Here is a 14190-nt window from a genome sequence, read left to right on the forward strand (position 1 = left end):
CCGCCTTTTACAAGTAGAGACATCCTGTCTCGCTGCTACAAGAGCAATAAAGCTGGGTATTTTTCTATATTTTTACTTGTTTATTTTCCTGGAAAAACCAGAACCTGCCGCTTGTTCCTGGTGGTTTATATGCAGATTGTGACACTACTCGGAGTCTTGGGGACCGAAGGGAGCAGGGAGCGATTCCTCCCGGCTGTGGGGGAAGAGGTGGTGAGCGGGAAAGTTCCTCCTGGGTGGAGCAGGAGGCAGGTGTTACTTGTGCTGGTGTCTGTGCGTGCGAGGTGAGATTCAGGCTGGGCAGGTGAGGGAGCAGCACGGGGTGGGCACGAAGCAGGCTGGAGGATGAGGTTGAAGAGTATAAGGGTGAGGATGAGCGCGAAGGTAGGTTTTGACCTCTTGAGCCCTGATCTAGCTCAGCGCAGTATGGAATAACTTCTCTGCCCAGATGGAAATTCCAGCCACTCTTGCACGCTTTCACACTTCATAAGTTGCGTGTGTAATTTCCAAGTCAGCATTAAATTTTCAGTGTCAGCCGCTGGTGAACTCTGAACCACCGAGTGGGATTGTCTGCGTTTAATAATAGGTGACACAAACACCCGCGAAATCACACGGAGGAAAAACACACAGAGCAAGGTGAACGTCCCATGCTACAACCTGACACTGGGGCATATCACACAAGCCCAAGTCCCGAAATTCTGCAGACAGGTGAGACACCAGTGCTCACATGCAGCCAAACACCTTCCCTGCACAGCACGCGTGAGATCTTTGCGTGGACGTGCATAAGTAGATCCCTATTTCCAGACAGAGTTTACGTACTTACTAAGGAGCACTGTGGTCTGAAGTGAATTAATTACTGCACCTGGGATCCCCGATGACCTTGCACCGCCCTCGTGTTTCTTCCCACCGCGCACAGGTAAAAGTTTTTCAGCCCTGTGCTGTAGCTAAACAGATTAATACACGTCGACAGAATCTTTATGGCTAATCACATGATGTTAAATGAATCTTAAAGTCCCTTCTGAGGCAAACGAAGAATTCTCTCTCCCTTTCTCTCTCACCCTCCCTCTCTCTCTTGTCTCCCTGTCCGTCTGCCTGCAGTGTGGATGTGTTCTGTGGAAAATGTTTACAGTTTGGATGACTCTAACCTTGATTTTCCAGCTTTGAGCTCCCTCTGGAAGCGGTAAGAGCAATTACTCCGTATTACTGTACATATTCCACTGTCATGGTGGATCGCAGGTGTTGCAGACGCTATTGTTTGCATCCCTTCCGCAGCCCCGCGGCCAGAGCCCAGAGGTTGCACCGACCCCGGGTCCGATGGTAGCCCCCATACCCTGCCACGCACACCCTCAGAGCCCGGGGTTCCCCGCTTGCAAAGTATGCACGGAGGTGGAGAGAGAGGCGAATTGGCGTCCTCACCCAGCCCCCTTCCCGCCGCACTCCGGCCGCTCGCTGGCCTCTCCTAGCTGTACTCAGCACGGAGATTCTTACTTTCGCCCACGAGTGGAATAGATAGCTCATGTGTAGACAGGCACCTTTTTCGGTTTAATGTCAGGAGTGCCGACAGCCTAACTCACGGCTGGAGGCAAAGACTTCCGAGATGAGCTGGGACTGCCCGAGGCTGGGAGTGGAGGGAGGGTGAAGGCAGTCACTGCGCTGAACGATCCGAGGCAAAAACGAGGCAGAGTGGGCAGGCAAAACAACCCTGAAACAGGAAAATACCTAGAAACCCCGAGCAGTGCACATTTGACCAGAAAGCATTTTGGGACGGTGGTTTTCAGTTTAGGCTGTACAATGATCCTTTGGAGACGATGTAAGGGATGCATTTGTAACGAGCTACAAAGGTGAGGGGTGGAGGTAGGATGCTGTGCTATGCCGGAGCGTCCCCGAATAGCATTAAACTGTGTCATGGATCAGTGTCATGATGACGTATGACACACCACAAGGGATCATGATGAGTGACTGGCATAATAGACATGGATAGTGGACCAAAGTCTCCTTGACAGTTCTTAGTCATATGTCTTGGGGGGATAGTTTTACATTTATGATCCGTTTATTTGGAGCCAATACCGGGAGAGAGACACACGAAGCATACGGCTGAATCTGTCTAAGTAGGATGAAGACGGGCTTAAACGGCACAAAATGTTGCCGGGGGCAATCTGAAGAGGTCGCAGGTTTAGAAGCAAAACACTTGGCAAAAACCCACCTGCTATTAGGATATACCTAATTAAACAGGACACCCCTGGTTTCTCCTGCCAGCCCAGGAAAGGGGTGGCTCGCCTAGCGTATCTCCGACCTCCTTCGTCAATCAACTGCAGAGCTCTTAGGCACCGCGCACCGCCCGTACTGCGGGCTCGGATAACCAACCTCCTGTCCCATCGCAAACTAAGGGATGCGGCTCGTGTCCTTCTCATCACGCCTGGGCTTTTTTGCGGGCTGCGAAGCGGGGGCAGACGGAGAAGTCTCTTCCCTTCAGGTCTGCCGAGCAGGCAGAAAGAACACCTCTAATAACCGCTTAATCTGAGAAACGCACCCAGTATGCCTCTCCCTACGAGCTGGAGAGCCCGAGTTGCTGGACATGCGAATTTTCTTTTGTTTGCCAGCTTCCCGAGCTAGCAGGCGGAAATTTCTTTACTTTTATCCTCCCACTCTCCCCCAGACTTAAGCCCCCTATCGGCAGTGTCTCAAGAAGGGCAAGAGGGCCCCGGTGACCATTTGAAGGCGATCAGAACCCCGAAACCTGGACTGGTTGGGAATCCTTGGCATCCCAAGTAGATATCACTGACAGGCTTCTTCCCAGAAGAATAGGTTCACGAGGCTCCCTCTTCACACAGATCTTTGAGGGATATTGATAACCTCTAGAAATCTACATAGGAGGCATTCCAATGAGCAGAATGAATGATATATGCCCCAAAAATAAGAGTACAAGAGGGAAACCCTCTTCAGCCTGACACGCGACCCCCCCTCCCCCCCAAAAAAAAAAAAAGAGTCTGATCATCCAGGTGCTAACAAGTTCACTAAATGTGTGAGCAGGTAATGTAGGGAATAGCAACAATGTTAACAGAAAACATTTAATTAACAATGATTTCATTTGATTCGGAGGATGAAAAAGCCTTTTTAAATCAGTCCAGATTTACTGGCCTAAATGCAGCCAGTTTTGGAATATGGGGAGTTTGCATTCTTTCAAGATGTCATCTGAGGGGTAATAGTGTCGGTGAAGTAATGTAGTTACACTGTGGAAACTTTTGTAGTCCGTTTCTTGGGAATTTATTTCGCTGCTTCTTCATTTTATTAGGAACAGACTGACTCCATCAACTGCGATCTCCATGTTTAGAGGCATGACTGCTTGCAGCAATTAGGTTCCCCAATTTGCATATTTCTCCCGACCCCAGCAGCATCACTGGATCCTTACATTTTCAACCTTTTCTAAGTAGTGGAAAGTCAGAATAAAACATGATTCCCAAGTGTGCAGGGTGGCGAAACCGACATGGAAGCGGGCTATCAAAATTACCTCTTTGCCCTTAGGATGAGAGGAGTGAAAAAATGAAATAAAGAAGCGCGTCTCCTGAGAGCACCCCGGTGACCTTGTTTCGGCAGTTTAGCCATTTCACGAGTTTCCCGCTGATTTTCAGCGTGTTGCCGAACTCCTGCCGGTTCCCCACCTCCTTCGGGGGGTCACCGTGGGGGATGGGTGATGCTCTCGGTTCTGTCCTTCTTCCGAAACATGGGTCGCATCCACACGAAGAGAGAGAACCCGCCAGCGAGGGTGCGGAAGCCGGACCGCGCAGGCACCGCTCCACGCCACGTGTGGTTTTGTTTTTGTTTTTGCTTTTTTTTGAGGCGGCGCCCGTGACCGGCAGCGGGTGTCGCTCCCGGCAAGCCCCTCCTTCGGAGGGGTGGGGGAAGGTGTACTTTTGGATACCACCACGTGATTTTTAAGCACCGGTCGATGGTAAAAATCCGTATCCTTCGCTTCGCTTTATCCTAAAAGGATAAAGGGGTGCGAGGATGGAGGGGGAGAGGGGGTCTAATTCTGCCCGTCCTGTCTACCCTCACAATCAGTGGCAACCGACGACGTGGATAGTGGACTATTCCTTGCCTTCAACCTCCCCTCCGATCCCGCCACACATGCATCCCATGGAGCTGAAAATGTGGATCAGGATCAATGTGCCTGGTGCCTGAGGGGCCCGATCCTGCAAAGCCTGGAGGAACTTCAGAGACTCTCCCCTTCAAAAGTCAGTTTCTCAGCCACTAGCCCATCATGGGTAAAAAGAACCCTTTCCACACCCCCTCTTAGAAGTCTTCAGAGGGGATCAGGGGAGCTAGTGCTCAGCAGGTAGAGCCATCTGCCCAGAGCTTTGCAGCAGCATGAAGAAAAATCTCTATAAAACTAAACAGGCAATCAACTGAAATCTATCCTCTTTAAATAAACTGATTCCTTAGTATTTTCCCAGTATTGTTGTAAGTTGTTGCCTGTGATGTCCCCCAGGGCTCTTTCTTCTGCTCTCTGGTTTGGTGTATAAAAGCACCTCTGAGTGATGGATTACTGTGTCATTGCAGCCTGCAAAGGATTAATTTGTTTCATTGATTTCTCTTTAGGCAGATTGCCAGAATTCTCTGCTTCCCACCTTTCTCCAGGACTTCCAGCAGTAATAGACAGTAACAGCCTAAGACAAATCAGCCCATTCTTGTAAAAATAGAAACACAAAATCCTGAAGTCCCTGGGAAGCTATAGAGAAGTTTTTTCCTTATGCTGTAGACCCATTAATTCTTAAAGTGAGTCCATCTTCTCTCCTTTCGCCACTTCCCTTTTATAAAAAAATTACCATTTCCTGGTGGGAGTTGCTTAGTCTCAAGAGCAATTTCAACAAGCAGTTGGATGTGAGCAGTGGGCATATGATAGTCACAGAGAAATGTTTTGTTCATGCTAAACAGCAGGGGTAGGAATTACAGGAGTATTGCATAAACTTCAAGGTTCATTCTTTCTTAAAATCACCTGACCACCTACAGCTAATCGATTATCTATCCATCTACCTGTCTGGGATATTGAGATAAAATTCAGTTTACATCAGGTCCTGGAGTTGCTTGTCAGATGTGTGTGAGGGTGGATGGGACTGGAATGTCCCTGAGCAATTCATCTGCATGCTTTCAGGATAATTTAATAACAAAATCAGGCCTTGAAGTGTTGGGCTGTGGTGAAAAAAGGGAGCTGGGCACACCTTTTTGTGCAGATTGTAGAACCATGAGGGAAGAGAATGCGATCTGCTGCTATTACTCTGACCACAGCACTGCTCTTTTTAGATCTGCTTTATCAGGAGCAGAGACAAGTCAGCTGTGATCTTCTGTTTGTTTCCACAATGCAGCACTAAATAGTGTATTTATTTAGTCTTCACAAGTTAAACTTTAGGTGTACTTAGTGCTATGGTAAAAAATAATGTTGTCATAGACTAGTCTTTACAGTTTGGGCTTGTGGAAAGCTGTACTGGGCCATGCAAAACCAGCACTTTTAGATATCATGGAGACTAGAGAAATGTTTATTTTACCTCTGTATCTGCCTTGTAATGAGTGTAGCTCAACAGCTACTTTCAAAGGGACAGTAAATTTATTGTACTGGATAGTATAGATCCACTGCATAGCAAATCTAGGAAATTTTGAACTTACAACACTATTATTTTTTTCCCCCTGCTCTCTTGGAGGATGTTAGCCTGCTACTTTCTTTTTAAATTTTCTTTAATTCCAGGTGTAATCCAAATACCAGTACTTGGGTCACAGCATGGTTTCCTTGTTATCTCACAAGAAAATATGCCTTTCCCTGCCTGAGCAATGTTCTTGTGTTTTCTTGCGTGAGATCCCTCTGTGGTCTGCCTAACATTCCCTGCTCTACCTAACAGGTTTTGAAGGAATTTTAAAAGTAGTCATAAGGAGTTCACTCTTGTTTTCACTCCTAGGAATCCCTTGAAATCCCTATTTTGTCTGGGGAAACCCCGCAGTGTGGGTTAGCCTGAAGAAGGACAAGGGTGGCTGCCTCCAGGCATGGCAGCCTGGAAGACACTGTTATCCTGAGGAATGCTGCAAATTTTCCTTCAAAGGCTTCTGTGGTGTAACAGGGACCCCCCACCCCCGCCCTTTTCTGGCACATCACAGGCCCTCTCTGCCTGGCATTCCCACTCCTGATAGTTTTTCACTGTCAAGTAACTTTGAAAATAAAGGCATAAAATGCAACAGTTCACATTTTTCCTGCTTGGATAGCCAAGCCCCAGGGAGGCTTGGCTCCGAGGGCAGAGTTTGTCTTGCTTGGAAGCAAACTGTCTCATCCTCTCTGCCCCTTCCTCCTTGCCAATCCTTTTCAATTTACACAGGGGAATTCTTCTGCTCCTTTGCTAAGCACTAAGGAAAGTTATGCTCTTGATTAATAATGATAACAATATTCTTGGCTTGGAAAGTCAGAGTTAGGAGCAGAGACAGATTTCTACCCCTATCCCTCCAGTTCCCAATAAAACAGGCAGAATCCATCACAGACCAAATTTAAAATGCTTAAGTGAAGCTCACATCCTTTCATCCCTTCAGGACTGGAAAGAAACAGAGTCTATTAGATTAGGAAACATTAACCTCTTGCATAGTTCTGAATGTAGGATTAATGCCTACTGAAGGGACAGCTGTATGACCCTCACACACACTACTATACATTAGGGCTGTCACTATTGATCAGGAGAAGTTTGTGTGAAGAAGTGCTCCCCACCAGGGAGGAAAACAGACTAGAGCTGGAAAAAAACATTCATACTCTGCTAAGATGCACTTTTTAAAAACTCAATTCCCATTTCTGGCATCCACAGTGCGGATGAGCTGAAGTCTGCATGCTTCACCCTGCAGACTTGCAGCATACAGACCACAGTTTTCAGCTCAGATCCTGGGCCTTGCTCATCTTTGGACAAAACAGACCAATGCCAATGCTGGTTTTGCACATAAGTAGAGTATTGCTTGGACTCTGCCCACATGGGGTTTTGTGTCCTTGTGGGATTCTGACTGGCGATACTTTAGCATATCTATTCCCATTTAGCTAATTTGGAAGAGACTGGTCTCCAAGATTTTTCTCGCTTACTGTGTAAACTAAGAAAAAGAAGAAGTAGTGATGAACAACATGTTTGTTAAACTTTCTTTCCATTAAAGTATGAAGTATTCATGCTATGAAAGCACAAGTTCATTGTTTCCTAGGGTTTGCTGGGTTACATACAAACACTGAATTTGACTCTGGTCACATCCTATTTTCGTGTTAGTCTAACTCTTCTTATAACATTGAATTCTACAGAAGTAGCAGCATTTTCAGTGTATTTCTAAAAACAGACTTGTTTTAAGGGCCCACTTAACAAAACACTCTGTCTTATTTCCCTTACTAATATGAAATTTAAGTGACAGGTGAGACTTTGGAGTTGCTCTGACAAAGGTGAGAGCAGTTGTTCTAGATTTGAATCTTTCAGTCAAGGTAGTTTTTGCACTAAGAGTTTTGGTTGACAAGTTTTAAGGGTATTGTACTTGCTCTTAGCAGTGCTGAGACCCTGCAGTTTTGGAAGATGCAAATATTGGCTTTGATCAGCCTGAATTGCCAGGTGTAAGGAAAAACAAACCGGCATGGAAGAGAAACGAAGCAGTCTCCTCTGATGGACAATTGGGGATTTGTGCCTTGCTAAGACAGGTCCATATATTTTGTAGAAGATAACTACTAGACCCAGGGCCCAACTTCCGGAAAACACAAAAGAAAAGATCCTGACTAAAAAGGTAAACATTTAGTCAGAGCTCTGATACAGTTTTTTCCCTGTGTTCAGCAGCAGTGCATAACATTTTTTCCCCCCTGCATTATTGGAGGCCATGCATTTGTAGTTGCATGTGTAGGTAGGCAGGGAACTGCTGCATACAAGAAAGCTGGAAGTTAGGTGTTAGAGGGCATCAGTCCTGCTGCTCTCAGCTCATTTCTAAGTCATTTAGCTCAAACTGCCATATGAAGGGCTAGAAAAATATACCATGGTGTAACAAGGTACCCAAAAACTGGACAGCATTATTTCTCTGGAAACATGTTCTCCCAGCAAGTAATTTGACTTTTTCCTCCATCAAATTTATTTGTTTTTAATTCATCTAGAAATTTGAAGTTGTGTAATGTGTGAAATGGCATTCAAGTGGTTAACACTCATGCACTTCTGAACACTATTTGGAAAGGAAGTAGATCTCTTGCCTACCCATTAACCTCTGCTATTATGGGGCTTTAAACCAGCAGCAGTAAAATTCACCTCCCTGCATTAGGTGTTGCCATATTGCAGATCACGGTTTTGTAGTTTGCAAAACAGTGCAAGGAACACCATAACTTAATATGTTTGGTTAGAACTCAGCATTCAATGAATAAAAAGTTTTTGCTTTTCCACAAAAAGTGTGAACTAAAACTCCAAATGAATGAGCAGGAATTTCTTGCTTCATATTTTACATCTTGCTACATATTTTACAGCCATTGTTGTATTAATAGTTCATTTTTTCCAAGTGAGTAAAAAGTATGTGGCTTACCACACTAGTGCCTCATTACTAAAATCACAGGCAGTGACTGAAAATGGTGGGATGCTCAATAGTTCCGGTGCTTTATGTCGCTATTAAAATTAACTGCACCAGAACTTCTTTCAATTTACACTATGTTAAAGGAAGTTAAGGAAATGCAGTTCTGAGTCTAATCAGCTTTTCAGCTTTACTGTACTCCAGTATATCAAGAAGACTGTCACTAGTAAACCATATTTATGTATTCGTAGAGATCATGGCTCTGGAAGGGAAGTAGGGTTGTCTCATTCCAAAATCTACTGATTTTTAACATAACAACCATCACACATGTGCATGAACTTGTGACTAGAAAACGATCCTTGTCAGACAGTCTTTTAAAAGAGCTCAGCATGAACTTTCTTGACTGACTGCTGTGGGACTCCTTTAGCTAGAAACACTGACAGTGACTTTAGCTGGAAAAAATGCATAGGTTTAGTCCACACTGCACACTACACTAACAATACATTTTGACTTTGTGCACTCCATCTTCTATGCATTTTAAATAATTTTTGAAATTATGTTAGCAGTCAGAAAGGGCATTAAAATTAACTGTGATACTTCTCTATCAAAACTGTGTTTTATTTTCTGAGTAATATTTTCAGGTTCTCCCCTAACATTTGAGTAGTAAAGACAAAAATATTGCAGATTTTATGATGCTTTTTGTCATTTCTTCTCAGCTTTTCTAACTGAGGCAAAATTATCTTGTCAATGTTGTCATTTTAGTTTTCAATTTTCTTTCTTCATCCGCTGTCTGGTCTGTGAGCACTTCCATGGACTTAAGTTCAGAATGCTATATTTTTACTGGAAATAAAAAATGTTCCAAAACATGAGTTTTTTTTTGGTTACACTTCTGTTGTAGTTTACATTTGATTTAATACTGTCCTTTTGAAATGACAACAGCTTTAGAGAAGGTTTAAAACATATGCAGTGATCCCTTGCGATCTTTATAAAATAGCATGGGAATGTCTACAGCAGTAGGAAGAACACCCTGGGTATATTCCAGTTTGGTTAATTACATCCTGTGTTTCTAAATTCAAGTTTATTTGTAAGCTTGATCCAAAGCTTCCAGAAATAAGTGTTTTCCCATTAGCACTTTTTGGACTTGGACTGGTTGCATTTCATCGCTAGGTGAAGCCATCTCCATATTCTGTGTGTTGGTTTTATTTATTTATTTACTTATTTACTTAAAATAATAAATAACCTTTGGGTTTACAGGGAAAGTGTAAGCTTCTCATCCGGATGATCAATAAATGACCACTAAAACCCTTAAAATCGTTCTGGCTAAAATAACACCAAAATATACAATAAATTCAATTTTATCAGTTCTTTCTTTGTCATACAGACCCTCACCATGAAAAAAAATGACACCAGTACAAATATAAATGACTACAAGAGACAATTATCTGTCAATGGACTTGCTTTGTAGGTAGGGAGAGATGCCAAGAATAAAGCATCTCTCAGCATGGGTGCACCAATCACTTAAAAAATTGCCTGATTCAGTTGTCGGGATATTGAAAACATATATTTAGAAATGCATGAGATAGCAATGAATAGTATAGCAAACAACAAGTTAAAATTTCCATATAACAGAAACTGCAATTAAGGGACTTCCTGTGTAATGCTGGCTTCATGGCTCAGAAGCTTTGCAGCAAAAGCTTGGAAAAGGAACTAAACATTAAAATCCTGCACTTCTGAATATGATTAACACATATTAAACTACAACTTCAGCACTATTTCATATTTAAGGTGGTTGTTTCTTGTTTCCATCTCTGTCTACAACTATCTATCTGATTCTGCCAGACTACTGGTAAAAATACCGATTTGGATGTCATACCTTATTAAATAATCATACAATGTAAAAGATGCTTCTCAGCTACAGAGAGAGGGTAAAGCAGTTATTCTTTAACAAATGCCATGCTATATGAATTATGTAATTTCCATGGTTATAAAACAACTTGAGAAATTGTACTGTAACAATATGATATATGCTAGGATTGATTACTCCAAAAATCCTTTCAAGAGGAAAATTGTGGGGGGATGGGAAGGGAAAGGCCTTTTTTTTCCACTCAAGCTTCACTTCCTAAAGATTTAACTTCTGTGGAGAAAAACCTCACATTCAGTTGTTGCATTTAGTGGTCACTCAATTTGTGTATTCATTATATGCATTAAATAGCCAAATATATTCTTTTCAGTACTTATGAATAGTTTAATTTATTCTGCTGAAAGAGAGATAACTATCAGAAATAGCAATAGAATTCACATAATGAGATAAGAATACTAGAAAATCTGAGGATTTTAGTACAGTCCATTATTCATTCAATTCCTGGCAGCCTTTATGATTACAAATCATTTGATTGACTAACTAGACATTCTCAAAGTGAATTATGAATCAGGTTCATTTTTCCTGGTTGAGAGCTGGTACATGTTGTAACTCTTCCACTTAGTGATATATCAAGTTCTTGTAACAGTAATAAGAGATATAATCAACTCTTTATTTCAGGACAAATAAATTGGCTTTTCAAAAATGAAATGTGGTTGCTAACATTTTAACAGTGTGCAATGTAATTCCTTCCTGCTATTCTCAGAGTGCAATCTGCTGTGATGACACAGCTTTTGAATATTTGACTTTGCTGAAATTATTTTAAGAGCCTCACACCCTCAATCCAGGCATACCGATTTCAGTGAAAATTTGGTGTTGGGTTTAAGAGCAGTGAGTGGTCCCTTTACTTGTTGAAAACAAGCCTCAGACACTGAAAACCTGGGCTGCAATTTGCCCTTTTGTGCCTGGCTCTGATCTCAGCTTGGGGATACTGAACAGCTTTAAAGCTGTTTAAGTTTACTTTGAAACACAAAAAAGGAAAAAAAGAAGAATCTCTTCTAAAATGTGCTTGACCCTCAAGTCCTCTTGCATGAAAAAGTCCCTCCGGCTTTTGTGGAAATTATGCAAGGGGAATGACTGGCAGGTTAGGGTAGGACTCATTTGTAGAACAAATGCACAATCAGATCACAAATCCCTCTGGAATAGGTTTAGTGAGAGGTGCATTTCACCTTCGAATCACTACAGGGAAAACCAAACCAAACCAAACCAAACCAAACCAAACCAAACCAAACCAAACAACAAAAAAAAGACTGCTCAAAATCTGTGCAAGTGAATGTCCGAGCAGAAAACCACTATGAAGAGCATTTGTGCCTGGAATCTGCATGGCAGATGTAGTCAATAGTGTTGGTTTGGGTTTTCGGGGTGTGGTGGTTCCTGGATATTTATGTCCCTGTCAGCAGAGCCAGCTCCCATGTGTGGTGATATGGGCTGGTATGAATGATAAATTGTTGGGTCTGAGGGATAGGGTACACCAATTTGTGTATTCATTATATGCATTATATGCAAATACACAATTATTTTTGGGTCCTCTGGTATGTGTGCTGAAACAATGCATATTCCTGCATTGGGTTCTGTGCAACAACACTGCCACAGGTCAGAGTTTTGTGGAGAGGAAAGGATTTTCTGCTGGTTAGGGAGGTTAGCCTAGCGTTTGTGTGCTTATTTTAGTTACAGTAAAGGGATGGGCTGATATTCAGTGCGTTGACATTATTTATAGAACAATTTCAAAGATTTCAATCCCCTCCCTCTCCCTTCTGAAACACAGAAGCACAACTCTAAAGCAGGATCTTTTGGGAGAAAAGATGTATTACCACTTAAGTTTTGGAAGGCCTTAATGTGGTCATTCATTTTACAAACAATGGTTAGAGACTTCGGATTTCTTCTTTATTCATCTTTCTATCTAATTTCTAGTCTTCTAAGAACCTTAATTAAATGCTGATTAGTTTAGAATATTATTAAATAGCTTTCATAGGATTTTTAAAATTTCTGATTACATCATGAGTACAGATTATTAAATATTCCGTTCACTTTAAAATTATGATTAAGAGGATAAAACCAAAAAAGATGTTTGTAACAATTTTAACTAAGCTGTGTTAATTGAGTTAGGGGATAAGAAATGAGATTTAAAGGGTGAGAAATGACTGAAATCAAACCCTGCATAGTTTTAAAATCAAGTGGATTAAGAGAATGGTCAGAATGGAGGAGATGTGGGGTCAAAAACTGAATGAATGGTTTGAATAGAAAATTCACTTACTTTTAGGTCACATGTCTTCTCTTTTGCAGAAACAGTTTGCAATGGCACCTACTATCGTGTGGTTGAACATGAAAGGTAAAAAGTGCCTGCTAGCTATCAAAAGGCTACATGTTGGTCATTGTCAGGCAAAGGTACGCAACAAGAACGGACACAGAAAAGTCTGCTCAAAAGGTACCACACCTGACAGCTCTGTATCCACTGATATGCACTTCAGATCAGCCTCCAGCATGCCTGGGTCACACCGGTTGGGATCATTGTCCTAAGCAGTGCATGGAGTGGCAATGGTTTTGTTGCCTTTTTTTTAATATGTCAAGTGTGGGCCACCCTTCTGATCTGACATTTGTTTGTTACTACTATTTGTCAGCATAGCATGCATTTTTGCTAGGTTATTTTACGTATCGCTCTGAAATACTGGTTGGGAGTTAAATGTCCCGTTTTCTTCTTTGTGGCCATCTCCCAGACCCTCACCATTCACAAGGCTTTGCATGGGACGTTCCCACCTCATCACTTGTAGCAGGAGCATGGCTCTAACCTATCTGGAAAACAGAGTAAATGAGTAACCAGAGACACTTCCATGATGGAGTAGCTTCTGGAATCATCTGTACTTATGAAATTTACGTCACCCTTTGTAGTTTCGTTCTGGGCATGTGAGAGGAAACCAATACTTATGAAACAGACAAGGGAAAAGAAAGAAGGAAAGCAAATGAAAAGCAGGGTGCAGAACTTAAGCTACCACAAAAGGATGATGGAGGGAGTGTGCCTTTGTTCAAAAGATTGACACAGGCAGTCTGTTAAGGACCAGCTAACTCACATGACAAACATCAGGTTGGCTATCACATGTATACTGCTTGCATATGGATTCCTTACACTTGGTATGTGCTGCCTCTTTCTTTGGAATGCTTGCTAGTTTCCGAAGTTTTGTACTGATTCAGGGCATAAAGAGAAATCTAAAACATTATACATCCCAATGAAGCTGGGGAAAGGCTGTGTGCAAAAAATCAGCTCTTGGACCCCAAAGAGAAAAGCATAAAATGAATTTGAATTTAACCAAGAATAATAAAATACTGTAATGACTGATGGAGGCATTATTATTGCAGGCTGAGTTATGTAGGTTGGGATTTAATATGTACCTCTTTCTTTCAACCTTAACAGCTTTAATTATTTTTATAAACAAAAACCCAAAATCAATACATCCTTAAACACTACTAATAAAAAAATTAAGTTATCATTGATATTTGGAAACAGAAATCGAAAAGAACATATTGCATTCACACCAACTACATACCAAGCAGAATGTTAATAACATTAGCCTTTACTCTATCAGATATTTTCGAGAAATACCACTATATTTTTTGCAATGGCTCATATCTGTCATTTAACTGACATGTGAACTTTTCTAAGTTTGCCAAATCACTGAGGCCTGAATACCATTCAGCAATGTTAATTTTGTTTTCCTATTCCAGCTTTTACACAATTATTCTCATGGCAATCA

The sequence above is a fragment of the Corvus hawaiiensis genome, chromosome Z, assembly GCF_020740725.1.
Source record: "Corvus hawaiiensis isolate bCorHaw1 chromosome Z, bCorHaw1.pri.cur, whole genome shotgun sequence".
Classification (NCBI taxonomy): domain Eukaryota; kingdom Metazoa; phylum Chordata; class Aves; order Passeriformes; family Corvidae; genus Corvus; species Corvus hawaiiensis.